General features: G+C 33.3%; 1 long non-coding RNA gene across 2 annotated transcripts in view; it reads left to right on the plus strand.

The window, feature by feature from the left end:
* Positions 1-15,317, plus strand: part of LOC117979569 (uncharacterized) — a 284,518-nt gene that overhangs the window by 49,736 nt on the left and 219,465 nt on the right. For both annotated transcript variants that reach the window (XR_008624663.2, XR_008624664.2), the window contains exon 2: positions 6,274-6,352. This is a non-coding gene — a long non-coding RNA (uncharacterized LOC117979569). The remainder of the gene's footprint in view (positions 1-6,273; positions 6,353-15,317) is intronic.

The raw sequence follows: 15,317 nt of genomic DNA on the forward strand, positions 1-15,317 counted from the left end.
ATTGCTGGAATGTCCTGTTTCTCCTGATGTATTTATTGGCCATGAGTTGACTCATTCTATTTTTGAGGTATGTTTCTTCTGCAGGAATAAGCTACATAGGTAATTAAGCCATTTTTCTAATTTGCCTTTTAAATACACACAATGTGCAACAACCCTTTTTTAATACTGCCACTTCAATTTTGCCTTTTGAAAATACCAATAATATTTTTCTCAACAATTTCTTAGTTTACTACAGGTTTTCTTTATTGTTTTATATTCTATTTTAGTAGTCATTGCTTTTTTCTTTTATTTATATAATCATGCTTTTTTCATGATTATTAAAAAAGTAGTTTCTCTAGTATGGATATTTTTGGCAAATTTTGTTGTTTCTTTATTATTTTTTGTATTTCTTTTATTTAGATCTGACACCCCACCCTCGTTCCTCTTTTACTTTGTTCATAATTTTGAAGTCTCCCACTGACACTTACTACTTTTTCTTTACTATATAACTATTTTTTTCTTTTTTAATTTTTATTTTAGGTTTGGGGTGCATGTGCAGGTTCGTTGCAGAGGTAAACTTGTGTCATGGGGGTTTGTTGTACAGATTATTTCACTATCCGGGTATTAAGCCTAGTACCCTGTACAGTTATTTTTCATGTTATTTTCTTGAGTATAAAAAGTGGTAAAATGTACTCCATTTATATGAATATTCCATGTCTTTCAACTTTAGTAGAATTTATGCTTATTAATAGCTTTCTTTTCCTATATCACTGGCAATGGAATAAAACCAAACATCTGTTTCTTTGTTGCTATCAGCATATTTAGGAATTGACAGAATCATTTGATTGAAAATTCTCTAAATATGATCACAGTACTTTATGGATTTTCATCTTTTTTAACAACATAAATATGGATTACATTTGCCTTATAATCATGTGTTTGTGATGCAAGCAGATATACCAGTACTTAGATGGTTCTCAGGAGAGACTCCATTTCTCAGTCTAATACTGGTATAGGGGAAAGGAATTTAAACTATTTTCAGAAAAAAAGGTCATCCATACCGCGTGTCATGTTCTTTGCATTTATTCTAGTTTTAAGGTTCTTTAATATTTAACATGGAGATGTTACTACTTTTCTCACCAAGTTATAATAGAGGATGTTTAGGGTTGAATAAAATAATATATGTTAAACATTTTACTTTATGGTTTATATACTATTAGTATTATGCTTATTTTATATATTGCCATTATCTTATCATGAAATAACAAAAATGCGGGGGGGCGGGGGGGTCTATCGATTTTGAGTTATGGTTTGCTAACTGCGTTGTCCTGAATGATTTCTCTGATCATGAAAAAGTACACAGTGGGTGGAACTGCACACATCAATTCTTCTGGTAGTGTGCACAGGCTTCTGTAAGTTAGGAAAATCCTTCCACAGTTATGGCCTTCAAATTCCCCTTCAAGACAGCTGTACAATAGACTATTGCCGTATTTCAATTTTCTCCCCATGAATTGTTCACATTAGTTTCTCAACCTAAAATGCCTTTTGGCGTGGTCTTATTTTTAATGTGAACTGGCTTAGAGGTCAGAGATTAATTGCCAATAGTATTCCTGGAAAGAGTAGGGGCTACTTGTGGGTAAAACACTCCACTTAGGTCTCCAATAGGTCTTCATTCTTCATACACCAAATGTCCCGTCTGAATAATATTTTTCCTACTCAGGTAGATATTTTGGTGTGTCCTGTAGATACCTCAATTTTAATATGGCCAAAAATATCTATCATTTCCTCTCTTCAAACTATTTCCCTCTGTTATTCTTAATTTTGATTACTATAGCCATTATCTACATACTTTTTTGAAGCTTAAAACCTAAGAACTGACATGGACAACTTCCTTTTTTCATTCCCACAATAAACTGTTCATTAAATCCTTTTGAATCAACTTCCAAATGCTTCTCAAATCCGACCTCTCCTCTCGTCTCCTTGCCTTTTGTCAATACTTTACTTCAGGCAAACTTCATCTATTCTCTGGCCTATAGCTGAACATCCTGACTTGTGTCCCTGCTCTCAGTTGTTCCTTAGTCTTTCATTCCTGCACATCTCGTTACATTCTCTACATAGTTCCCAAAGTTACCTACCCATTATATCATAATATCATTTTTAAAGGTTTAAAAGGTTTTTGATGCAATATCATTAGCTATTAGAGAAAAGCAAAGTAAAGCTACAATAACATGCCGCTATACACTTACTAGAATGGGAAAAGTAAAACCATGCTGACAATATCAAGTGCTGATAAATATGTGGAACAACTGGATCTCTCCTGCATTGGTGGTGGGAATGTAAATCGATACATTTATTCTGAAAAGCAGTTTGGCAGTCTTTTGTAAAGTTAACCATATCTTTATCACATGACATAGAAATCACAATCTTTAGTGTTTATCTCAGAGAAATGGAAACTTACATTCACGAAAAACCAGAACACTAAAATGCATAGGAACTTTGTTTGTAATAGCCCTAATCTGGAAAAACTCAATTGTCGTTCAATGAATGAATGAATAAGCAAACTGTGGTACATCATTACAACAGAATACTACTCAGAAATGAAAAAGAATAAGCTATTAATAGACACAATAACTTGAATATATATTGAGGCTAAGTGGGAAAAAGGCCTATCTCAAAAGGTTACTTACTGTGTGATTCTATTTATTTAAAAGCCTAAATATGATGAAATGTAGTGATGGAGAACAGATCTGTGGTTATTAGGGGTTATGGTATGAGGAAGTGGAGGGTTGTGACTATTAAAAGATAAATTTCTTTATGTTGATAGAACAGTACTCTATCTGGATTGTAGTGATACACTAATCTATATATGTCATGGAATTTATAGAACTATATACTAAGGGAAGAAAAGATGACTGAAAAGTAGATGAAATCACAGTATGATCTGTAGTCTAGTTAATAGCATACCTATATCAATTTTTTGGTTTGGATGAACTTCTTTGCTTACAAGTTTCTTTGGGAATCTCTGTACTGTTTTAAAAACTTGTTTATCTTAAACTATTTCAAAATAAAATCTTATTCAAGGGAAAAAAAATAAAGGCTTCTACTGATTCCCAAGACCAAGAGAGATAAAAATCAAATTTTTACCAAGACATATAATATGAATCCAAGTTGTTTTTAAACTCTCTAATCATCACTCTTCTTCATTCTTGCAAGTAGTTCATATCTTAGCCATTGGGAAATCACAGATATGCACAGAATGCCTTCTTTCACCTCTCATTGACAAATTCCCACTTATCTTTCAATACATGGGCTAAACTCTTCTTTGAGGATCTTCTCAAATCTCAAGTGCTGCTCCTACTCTGCTGCTATAACACTTCATCGTACATTTTTTGAGAAATTATCACAATCCATTGTTTTTTTTCTGTTTATGCATCGGTTTCTTTCTTTAGACAATCAACTGGACAGATGGTATAGCACTGTTCCAGGTTCCTCTCAGAGGAGACAGTATTAGCCTAATTACTTTATAAGCTCAATCTAAAACTAATTTTGCAACCAAGCCCAAAATAAATTAATGTTTTGTATTAATTGAGCTGTTGCACTTAGACTTGGTTGATATAAATATTTTTATTTTCTTCCACCCACAAGGAATGTCTGCTTTGCATTGTTGTTTCTGATCTCCATATTCTTGCCATATTAGCAGAACATCAGTGTTTCAAATATATTTTTTAAAGCAAGCTTCATGGATCTAATAAACACTAATACCATCTGTGCTTTTCTATAGCCCAGGGAAATTCTATCTAGAGTTACAGGACATCTTTGAATAGAGTTAGAAATATATACAGTTCTCTTGGAGTCCATAACATTTTATTTCCCAAATATTATGTTTGTGGAATCTAATACTTGCTGTTGTGTGCTATTATAGGCACAATTTTAAAAACATTTGTTTTATATATAAGCTCTTGGGTCATGATCTCAGGAAGTCATTTTAGATTATGTTGGTTTTGTATGATAGAATCACTTTCTAAAAGTGATAATAGTACAACATGACATACAGTGGTAATTGACCATAGAAAACAAAAGCAGAAAAATATATTTGTATGAAGCAAAGCAAATTATGTATTAAGTTGGATGCCATAATTGTAATAATATGTTGAGATGCCTACTAATTCTAACCTCTTATTCAACCTAGTTTTTAAGGATTTTTTCCTATTCTTTTTATCATCTGTAAGCCAAGGTCTGTTCCTCCTTCTGTAATAGCTTTTTGTTTTACTATAGACAGCATAGAGTAAATGCAAAAGTTTTAATCAATACAATTAACATGATTCACAAACCTTCCAGTGACATCTTTGCCAAATTTCATACCCTATATTACGAAGTTCTGCATGAAAAGCTTTGACTGTTTTTCTAATCTCATTGTATACCCTCCTTTTATGTAGTACACCCCAGACTTATTGGCCTTCTTCTTGTTCCTCCGACAATCCAGGCTTGCACTGGTTTGGGAACTTTAGCTGTTATCCCTCTTCAGGGTGTAATGCCTCAAGATTTCACACACGACTTTTTCTGGTTTTTCAGATCTTAGTTTAAGTGTCACTTTCCCAGAGAGGCCTTTTCTGAGTATCCAATTTAAAGTAATCTTGTCATAGTGTGTGTGCCAATGCTGTCTTATAACAGCTCACTAGGGCTTATGGTATACCTCTTTCCAACTATGTATTGAGTGATGTCATATTAGTATATTTAAATCAGTCATGTTGGGAATGTTTTCATCACAGAAAATGGCAAAAACTCGGCTTGCTTTGTTCCTTTTAGAGAGCTGGTTATTAAACATTTGTCAGCATACCATTGCCTATATTGCCTATTAATATGTGACTCTTTATATTCTTTATATTTCTTGCAACCTTTAATTTCTCTTCTGAAAACTCTATTCATATGCATCTATTTCTAGTAGAATATAAGTTTGATAAGAACCAATTCCCTGCTGTCTTGCTAGTGCCTAGAATACTGCTTTCCACATCATGAATGTACAGTAAATATTTTTTGAATGAGTAAATTACTAGGCTAACCTATCTGTTATTCAGTTATGATGACTTTATTAATATTTAACATCCATTAGTTGATTTTTAAAATAAAGCATCTATTCTTCTATGAATGATTTCCTTAAGTAACATTGGATATATATGTATGCTCTATTATTAGTCTCTTTCAATTAGTCAGATGCCCATTTCAAGATAGCTCGTTAGATTTGCTTTATCCTAACATATAAACTTCACTCAGAAGAGAGAACTTTCAAATCCTTAAATCATCTAAGAAATCTCTCCAATTCTTTCATGTCAAGGTTAATAATTAAACGTTTAATATCTCTTTAAGCTATTAAGCTAGCAATAAAAATGCAATATTTTAACCCAATTTACTCGATTAAGGAACAATCCCAGATGTGATTTAACATGAAGAATTGCAGTGATCTGCAGTTCATTAAAATCTGAATACTAAAAAGAGAATTTTAAACATATTATGTAAAGAAGTTCGTTTACCTCTTTTCCATAAAGAAATATTATCTTCATTTTCCTTAAAGCATGTTAATTATCATTAGGTACTGGATATACCTAACATGAATTATTGCCTTTTTCCCTGCAGAGCTGTGTACTGGTAGTTATTAAATAGCCCATTATCAACTGAAATTCAGATGCAGATTTTATTCTCCTTTTTTCTGACCATATTTTTCTGCTAGTGTTTATTTATTTACTTATTTTCATTAAAATGACCATGACCTTGGTGTTAAAATCAGTAATGTATACAGAAAATTCATTTGGAATGCAATAGTTATAATTCAGTTCTGAAAATTTATGTTTATCAAAGTATAAAATATTTTTGTTATAACTCTTTTAACTTTTCCTAAAGTGATGTGTGAGCATGATGTAATGTAGCAGAGGTCCAAATTTCCTTTAAGAATATTGCTTAGACCTCATATCATCTTCTAGCCTCACTATAAGCAAATTGAGAACTGCAATCATTTGATGGTTTTAGGACTTAACTAGAAAAGAAAATATTAAAAATCAGATGTCCTACACTGAGAGTTTTATCTTCTAAAGAACTATTTCGTCTTTTATGTTAAGTACCTCCAAAGTATGATGTTGTTAACGTGAACACATATGTGCACAAATCAGAACTGCGCTACAGCGCTGAGAAACTACATGTGGATCCTGAGACCAAGTTTAGCTGAAAAAGTACATCTGTGAGCAAATGGCATTGAATTTTATTATTAAGCATCTGATGAAGTGGTTCACCTTTTGTTTTTAGGTCCACATTTGCTGAAATGTAACTCTTATCTCACGCACTGGGAGTGATGAACTTCACTAGGAAATCATCGTTCTTTCTGGTAAGTCACCACAGCACAAAACTGCAACCATTGTTTAGTAACAACTAGACTCTGATAGATGTTGTGGAGAATTTGACTAGAAGTAGGAGGATCATTTACTACATGGCAAAAAAACAAATCAGTCTGTCTTAGAAAGGTTAAAATTTACATGGATAATAAAGAAAGGAAGAAGAAGAAGAGTGATAAATTAGTGAGAAAAGAACAGTAGGTGTAATTATAGCAATATGCTTAAATGAAAGAGAGAAAAATATGGCAGAAGCATTTATTGATTTGAGATTGTAATTTTTTTAAATAAAAAAGCTTAGTCTGGATTCCAACTTGTATATAAAATTAGGAGCAAAGGTATGATTAATATATTCATGGAATATAATTATCAAGAAACCACAGACATTTGTGTATGGAGGACACAGAAAGGAGAGAACTTGCTAACAGGAATCCCATTAAAGAAGCTTCAGAATTTGAAAATCAGCAAAGAGAAGGAAGAGATGAGAGTGAAAGGCTTTATGAAGGAATGAAATGACAGTCATTGCATTTATTGATGTATCTGTATTTAAACATAAGTATATTTATTTATATTTGAACATAACAGTTTTCTAGCAAAATTAATAAGGATTATGCTACAGGCATACTCAGTTACGATCTTAGAGGGATTCTGAGAACTCTTTGATAGGTTATTTACTTATAGTTTGTCAGTAGTTTCTAAACATTTTTGGATGGACATCTCTATAAGCAATAATATTTGAGCAAGTAAACTTCAGTACTATATTTGTTTATTTATATGTACACAGTTTTTCTAATATATAATTTAAAAATACCTACTAAAATTGATGAGATAAGATAAATGTAAACAGAATTTTTAATAAATTATTTCTGCCACAGCAGATCATTTTTGTATGCATCCCAATCTGGAGACTTCGCAGTTTGATTTGGCATTACTATTGATTTGAAATAGAGTTTTGTTTATTTATTTCATTGTTACAAAGAATAGGAAACACAACATAGAGGCTCCCCTCCTAGAATCAAACTAAGTTTAGCATATTATCAACAAATGCTTGCCTCTGAAAAAATACTAATCACTTCTTGTATTAATGAGACTTTATCCAATTTAATTTCATATATTGGATGAGGTTAGGCATTCATTAGAACAAGTCATGACAGGCTAACATTTGTATTTATTAATAGTATGGTAGATATTGATCTTTTTTTCTTCTGAACAACAGGCGTTCTATTTTCTAACTATTCTTTCCTCATTTCATGTGATTTTGATGAGGCTATAAATCATAGGACCCTGCTCTTTCAGCTTAGTCTAATTTTGGCACAAAGTATGCATTTAATAACTGATAACAATTATTACTACTATTGTAACTATTACTATTATTGTAGTTATAGGTACTAATTGGGATTTGTTGAGAGTCCCATATTTGCTCTATGGAATAAACCAAAAGTTGATCAACTCTTTCTGTAAAGGGCCAGATAGTCACGTTTTGGGCTTTGAGGACATTATGTTCTCTGCCATAACCACTTAACTCTGCCATTGTAACATAAAAGCAACCAGACAGTACATCAATGAATGAATGTGGTTTTGTTCCAATAAAACTTTAGCTGTGAATATGGAGGTGGGTTTGATTTAATTTGAGGGCCATAGTTTGCCAAACCCCAGAAAAAAGCATACAAAATTTACTGAATGCCAATCTGTACAAACGCATAGCTAGTGTGTTAATACATAAATATGCATACAGTCATTCATTATATAATAATTTAGTTCAATAATGGTCTGCATATACCATGGTGGTTCCATAAGGATGTAATATCATATTATTACTATACATTTTTTATTTTGACATGTTTATATACATAAATACTTACCATTGTGTTACAATTGCCTGCAGTATTGGGAACAATCACAAGCTATACAGGCTTAAAAGCGAAGAGCAATAGGCTCTATACCACATAGCCTAGGTGTGTAGTAGGCTATATCATGCAGGTATACATAGAGCATAAGTACATTCTATGATGTTCACACAACAGATCACCTAAGGACTCATTTCTCAGAACATTTCCCTGTCATTAAGTGATGCATGACTACACACGTACCTGAAACTATAAATAACTTTGAAGCATAAATAGTTGGTTGCTTTCTGGTATTTAAAATCAAGCCTACTTTTTAGGCTAAGCGATAGAAGAATAAGAAAATGCTGATTCCTTTCAATGTTTCTTTTGCTTTCATAATGAACTGAATGCTTGTATGCCCCCAACATTTATATGTTAAAGCCTGATTCCCAATGTGATGGCATTTGGAGGTAGATCCTTTACAGGTAATTAGGTCATGAGAGTGGAGCACTCATTAGTGGTATTAGTGCCCTTATAAGAAGACACAGGATAGAGTGTGCTTCCTCTTTATCTTTTTCCACCATGTGAGGAAGCCATGGAAGAAGGTGTTCATCAGAACCTAACCATGCTGACACCCTGCTTTCAGAATTTCAGCCTCCAGAACTGTAAGAAATACATTTCTGTTGTTTAAGCCACCCAGTAATTCGTTATAGCAGCCTGAACCAACTAAGTCAGCTTTCATTATTTGTTTCTTTATGATTTGCTGATCTTGTTTTGTGCTTCACAAAGATCCACATAAAACGTCAATCCCCCCAGTAGTTCAATTGCAGTTGGTCAATTTCCTGCAGCAGAGCTAATCAACTCATTGCAGACTCTCCTTGCCTTTCTATTCTAGTTGGTCTAAGTTTGATCTGTAAAGTATAGTTTCTATGTCAACTTTAATTTTGCTATGCACTTTTTCCATGTCTTTAAAACTACATAAACACATGTAATATTTAAACACTGTGGTTTATTCTAATCTATGAAAAACCTATTATTCTGTTCCATTTTTCAAAATACATTTCTCAATTACAATGATGCTATAAGTTTTATAAACTCCCTTTTATTAGGCAAGGAAAAAATGCCCCTCTTCTAGATAGAGGGCCTCCAAGTTAATTCATCAGCAGTAAACATTTTTTTTCCTATGGTTAAATTGATGTATTCACTGCTCCGTCCTTTCTTACTTCTCAACATTAACCCTCCAACAACCTGGATTTTCCTGTGGTCTCTGAAGAATTTTCTGCTAAATAATGTATCCATCACTACTTTTGACTTATAATTTCTATTTTAATAAAAAATTAAAAGATTGATTTTTTAAAATTAAAATATTTTATTTTTAATAAATATTAAAAGACTGTTACTGTTAAAATACATTGATTCTATATATATTTTTTCTCTATCCTTCCTTTGAACGACGCTCAAGGCATTTCTTCCATTATGCCTACAGACCTGTGTTATAACACATTCTTTGCCAATCCTTGAAATAAATGCTTAGCAAGGTAATCTTTTAGTTGTATCAGGAGGAAAAGCTATTTGCTTTCTGTCATCACAGACCAATCACAGGTCCTATTTCAACTTCATTTATTAATATTGAGTCAGGTATGCTGCTCAGATTCCTTTGTATATGCAAAACTGTCTCCACAAATTGGTGTTTAATGTCTACAAGAAAAAAGGAGTGGCTATATTTGTAGCAAAAGGTAAACTCACTGATTTTCATCTCCAGAAGCAATACAAGGATGATTTATTTCCTTGAGAGATAATTTCTTGTATGTATTTGATAGTATCTTGATTACTATCAAGGATAGCAACACAAATGAAAATGTAATTATGAGTACTGCATACCATATTGGTTTTTTTCTTCTATTTCTTCTGTTTTTGTTAATTGTCAAAGCCAAGAGTATGTCAAGCTGAGAAAATGTCATTAATGAGGATATAGATTAAATGGTCTGTGGGTAATTAATGATGACTGCAATGTCTTTCTCACTTTCTGCATAAAAGATGGGGTTTATTGCTTCTCTCTTTGAACCTGGGTTAGCTCTGTGACTGCTTCATCAGTAAAATGTGGTAGAAATGACATGGTGACAGCTGAAAGCTTACATTTTAAGCAGAGTCTGCTCCCATTTCCTATTGCTTGGAGTGCTTGCTCTGGGGAAAACTAGATGCCCTGTAAGATGTGTGAATATTCGGAACTCCACACGCTATGAGGACTCCAAGCTGGCCATGTTGCAACATCATTTAAACACTATTGAATTCAGTAGGTTCTTCACACAGATGCTATCTTTAAAAAAAAACAAATGTAGTTTAACAATTTATTTATTTGTTTTTGTTAATTCTTACAGCAAACATTTGTAGAATATAGTTAAGGTTACAGAGATAAAAGATAACATTTTTATCCACAAGGAATGTTTATTGTATTCTGTGAGACAGAAAAGTAAACACACAACATTTAAAAAGTATTACAGGTAATAAGGCAGAAAAAGGTACAATGTACAAGTTTGGATGCTAAGAAAGAAATGCTACTTCTATCCGGAGGCATGGTATCTAGTATGCTCTTTGTGTATAATAACAATATATTATTATATGTTTTATATGCATTTTTATTAATAATGGTAATGGCAACTCTCCATTATTGAGCACAAATCATGTGCCAAGCATTATGCAAGTGAGCTACTATTCTGCTTCTACCTGAGAAAGGAGCAAGAAATTAGAAATAACATGTTTCTAAAAATTTCCAATCCAAATTGATCATCTCAAAATAGTATGGCACTTAGGTCAATCAATTTCTTGGGAAAAGAAGCTAACTAGATTATAAAATAGGATCCCTCCTCAAAAGGCAACTCATTCATGATAACTCTCTAAATGGTTGTATGAAAAGATAAAAATAATTAAGTTTCTTCCTGGACCTTTTGATGCTAACATTAAAAGGACAGCATTGTCTTCTCACAAAAATCCCTTATTTTTCTTCTTACCAATAGAAATCCATGATGAGTGAGCTTGTCTCATTGTGGCAATTCCTATAATAACAGATAACAACTAGTAACAAATGTCTCTGAGTCAAATCTCTCTTCTGACCAGCCATACTGAATGAGATAATTTGTCATTTCAATTTAAGTGTTTGTGTGATGATGAGAATACTGAAAATGTGACTTTTAAAGCACTTGATGATACTTTGAATTCTTTAGTTTTTGTAGTTTTGGTCCAAATTTGCTTGCTTTATTTCCTCATAGGTAATGAAAATATAAATCCTTAGCCTAACACTTTTGCAAATTATTTCAAAATGAGAATAAATGAAGTTTAAATTCATTGTGTCTTACTCAAATTGTTTTTACTCATATGGTTGAGTTTCAAATTCACCAGCTGCACAACCTCATGCCAGTCATTTGTTTCCCTCACATATGCCTGTGAAGATCAAAGGTTATAGTTCTTGCTTGTGGTTTTCAAAGTCAGTTTTGCTGAGAAAACTGATCTCTAAATCAATGCTTAGTCAGAAGCCAAATACGTAAAGCACATAACCTCAGGGTTACTTGAAGGATCTCTAATCAGTGGAGATAGGATATGATGAAATTGGACACGAATGTGTTAGATAGCATATTAGTTGTGGATGTTACACAAAGAAGCACTCTCCTCAAATAAGTTTGAGACACTCAGTGATAAGGAAGTTACACAGTTTCTTTATTGCAGTACTTCTCCAAGACCTAGTTATGCTGATGTGAATTGTTATTCTGTGGTGAAGGGTAATATTTCTCAAAGTTAGTCAACAAATCATTGAACTTTAAGAAAGACAGAAGTGTATTTTATGTACTATTTTATCCTCAATGCTTCCCATAATATCTGACACATAAGTGATATCAATAAACAACATTTGACTGAATTTAAATAATCCATGAGATTTGGTTTCTGTGTCACTCACTACTGAGTAGCTTTTTGTTTTGAAGAACATAGTCTTTTCTCTCTGTTATTATTTTTGTAATGTGAGAGATGTCTACAAACACAAGAACCAACTGAGCACAAAACAAATAAACAAAAGCTCTGAATCTATAACTAATTGAACCACTGAAATTTTTCATCTAAACTTTCCTTACATTCTGACATCCAGAAAAGAATTTCTGCTCAAATGGGCAAGTCATAAAGACAAATACTTTTAACTGTCTTGGTGTTTCACCCCATTTGTTTTATTATCTCTTACTTCTTTTTATGTAAGTTATATTTAGTAGACATTTGTCCACTATTAATGGACTTCTTTCCAGAGGTGGCATTATGTTGAATTTAGTTTTTTAAGGTCATTGCAAGTAAATGAAAAATTTCTGTCTATTATGGTCATTACTATTGAAAATAGATGTGGGAAAATATTCTGTTTATCATTACTGAGAAGATATGTACCAGGTACTATTCTAAATTTAGTACATTTTTCAAAATATCTAACTTTATTTAATTTTCCTAAAATTGCATGAGATGGATATTACCGTCTTCATTTTCTCAACGAGAAAGAACTTGAGGATCTGAAACACTGAGGAATTTTTCTAAGAACAAATAGCTGTGAAATTACAGAGTTGAGGTGAGGACTCAATTTTACCCTGACTCCAAATCATATACTCTTAAATAATAAATAATAGAAATTTGAAATACAAAAATCAAAGTTTCTCTCTCCTTCTGGTTTCATCATTTTATTCTGAGACATCAAGGGAAAGAAGAAAATATCTTCTATATTAAAACCCCTCACCTCAACATGAATTTGTACACTATTCCAGTTTTATTCCCAAAGTGATTGATGAGTTCAAACAGACAGAGGTGAGGGATTGGAATATTAATGTCAAAGATCTCAAACGATTTTTCTCTCTCCTATGACAGTATTGAATGAGCTTAAACTAATGTTAGCATCAAGATCTTCAAAACATCATTCATCGTGGGGAAAAGGGAATCAATACTAACATCAGGATCTTCCCTCTTACTTAAAGCTTTAATTCACTTCTATGTTCCACTTATATAACCCCAAACAGCCAATACATTTCATTTTATAATATTGCCTATGAATTTTACGTATTTATTTTGTGTTATTTCATTAGTCACTGCATGCGTGCCTCTGTCCATTCAACAAATGTTTATTGAGGACCTATTACGAGTCAGCACTGTTGTAGGCTCTGGCATGCATCAGAGAACAAAACAAACAACAATCCCTGATGTAATGGAGCTTGCATTTTAATGAGGAAAATAGACTATAAATAAAATAAATAAGTTAAATCAATAGCATATGAGAATATTATAAGTGGGGGGAAATCTCTCAGAGAAGGCAGAGAAGGAGTTTTGGGAAGTAGGGGTGAATTTTAAATTGAGCGTTCAGAAAAAGACTCACTGAGAAGATGAAATTTGAGCAAATGCATGAAAGAGATGCAGAAATGAGCTAGCTGGATATCTGAAGGAAAAGCATGCTAGGCAGAGGGAACAGCAAGGTGGCACATATGCTAAACTATACAGCGAGGAACAGAGTACTAGAGAGATGAATTCAGAGAGCAAATAGGGGAGCAGGGTGTGTGTGTTCAAAACTGCAGACCAGGGGTTAGTAAACTTGCCTTCTAAGGGGCCAGATTATAAACAGGTTCAACTTTGCAGGCCACATGATCTCTGTCACAACTACTCAACTTCGGCATTATAATACAAAAGCCATCATTGTATGTAAACCAATACATGTGACTGTTCTAATCCAACTTGATTTTAAAAAGCAAGCAGTGGTCAAATTTGCTACAATTTCCCATTGCAGACCATTGAGAAAATTTTGGCTTTTGCTTTAATTGAGATGAAGTGTAGGGTAGTTTTAAAAAAACTGTGGCATATTCTTTAGATTTCTTCCCATTGAGAGGTGTCTCTACATCTTGCCTTCATTTTGGCTGGACTTATGACTTCTTCTACACATGTACTATGGTAGAAATGATGCTATGCGACCTCTAAGGCTAGTTAATAAAAAAGCATACAACTTCCACTGTTTTCTTTGTGTCCTCCCTCTAGAGAAAACCAGCTACCATGTAAGTAATATGGCTACCTTGAGGCCACTGAATTGGAGAAACCACATTGAAAAATCTCACAAGTAGGACAGGAGATGCCAGATAAATCCCAGCTGTTCCAGCCTTCACATAGTTGTGTCATGCAAACCTGTGATTGTGGAAGGCATAAAGATGACTTCAGCCTCAACCTCCATCTGACTACAATCACATGACAGATCCCAAACCAAAACAACCCAGCTGAGTCTAGTTGGTTCCCAGGACCTTGAGTGGAGTGATACATATTTTTTTAAGCCAGTCTGTTTTGGAATTGTGTCTTACACATATCCAGGTAACTGAAATCAGCACTCTTTAAAGTATTTTGAGAAAAGGAATTATGCAGCATTAATCTTGTGTTTTAACAGGATTTCTCTGGCTTTGTGGGTGGCAAAAAGGAATCAGGGAGACTATTTTAATAATCCAGACAAAAGAGTTTAGTGGGTTGGACCAGAATCATAGCAGGGAGGACCAAGAAAAAGGGTAGGATTTTGTTTAACTGTATTTTGAAGGTACAGGTAACTGCTTTACCTGATAAATTAGATGTAGAATACAAGACAAAGGGTTGAATGAAGATGTCTCCAAGAGTTTTTAGCATGTGGCAGAATGTAGCTGTGATTTACTGAGTTGGAAAAATATGAGAGATGCTGATTTGAAGGTGAAAAATCAGGACCTGAGTTTTGGACTTGTTATTTTCTACATGGTTATTCAACATCCAAATGGAGAAAGCAAAGGGGTAAATATTTATGAGTCTAGCTTTTCTAGCAGAGGTCTTATCTGGAGATATATGTGGATGCTGCCAGCCTCTAGAAAATACTGAGTTACTAAAGCACAAACGGGGAAGAGAAATACCAAGAGCTTGAGGCACTTACATTTAAGAGGGCAGGGAGATAAGGTAGGATTATCAAGAGTGTTCAAGAGAAAAGGGCCAGAGAGGTAGGAGAAAAGTTAAGAGAAAGTGATGTCCAAGGAAGTCAAGTGGAAACAGTACTGATGCATGAACCAAGGCAGGCATTTATTATGAAACTGAGCATCCAGAAAACAGGGTGAATATTTAATACCTGTTT

The sequence above is a fragment of the Pan paniscus genome, chromosome 2 (assembly GCF_029289425.2).
Source record: "Pan paniscus chromosome 2, NHGRI_mPanPan1-v2.0_pri, whole genome shotgun sequence".
Lineage (NCBI taxonomy): Eukaryota > Metazoa > Chordata > Mammalia > Primates > Hominidae > Pan > Pan paniscus.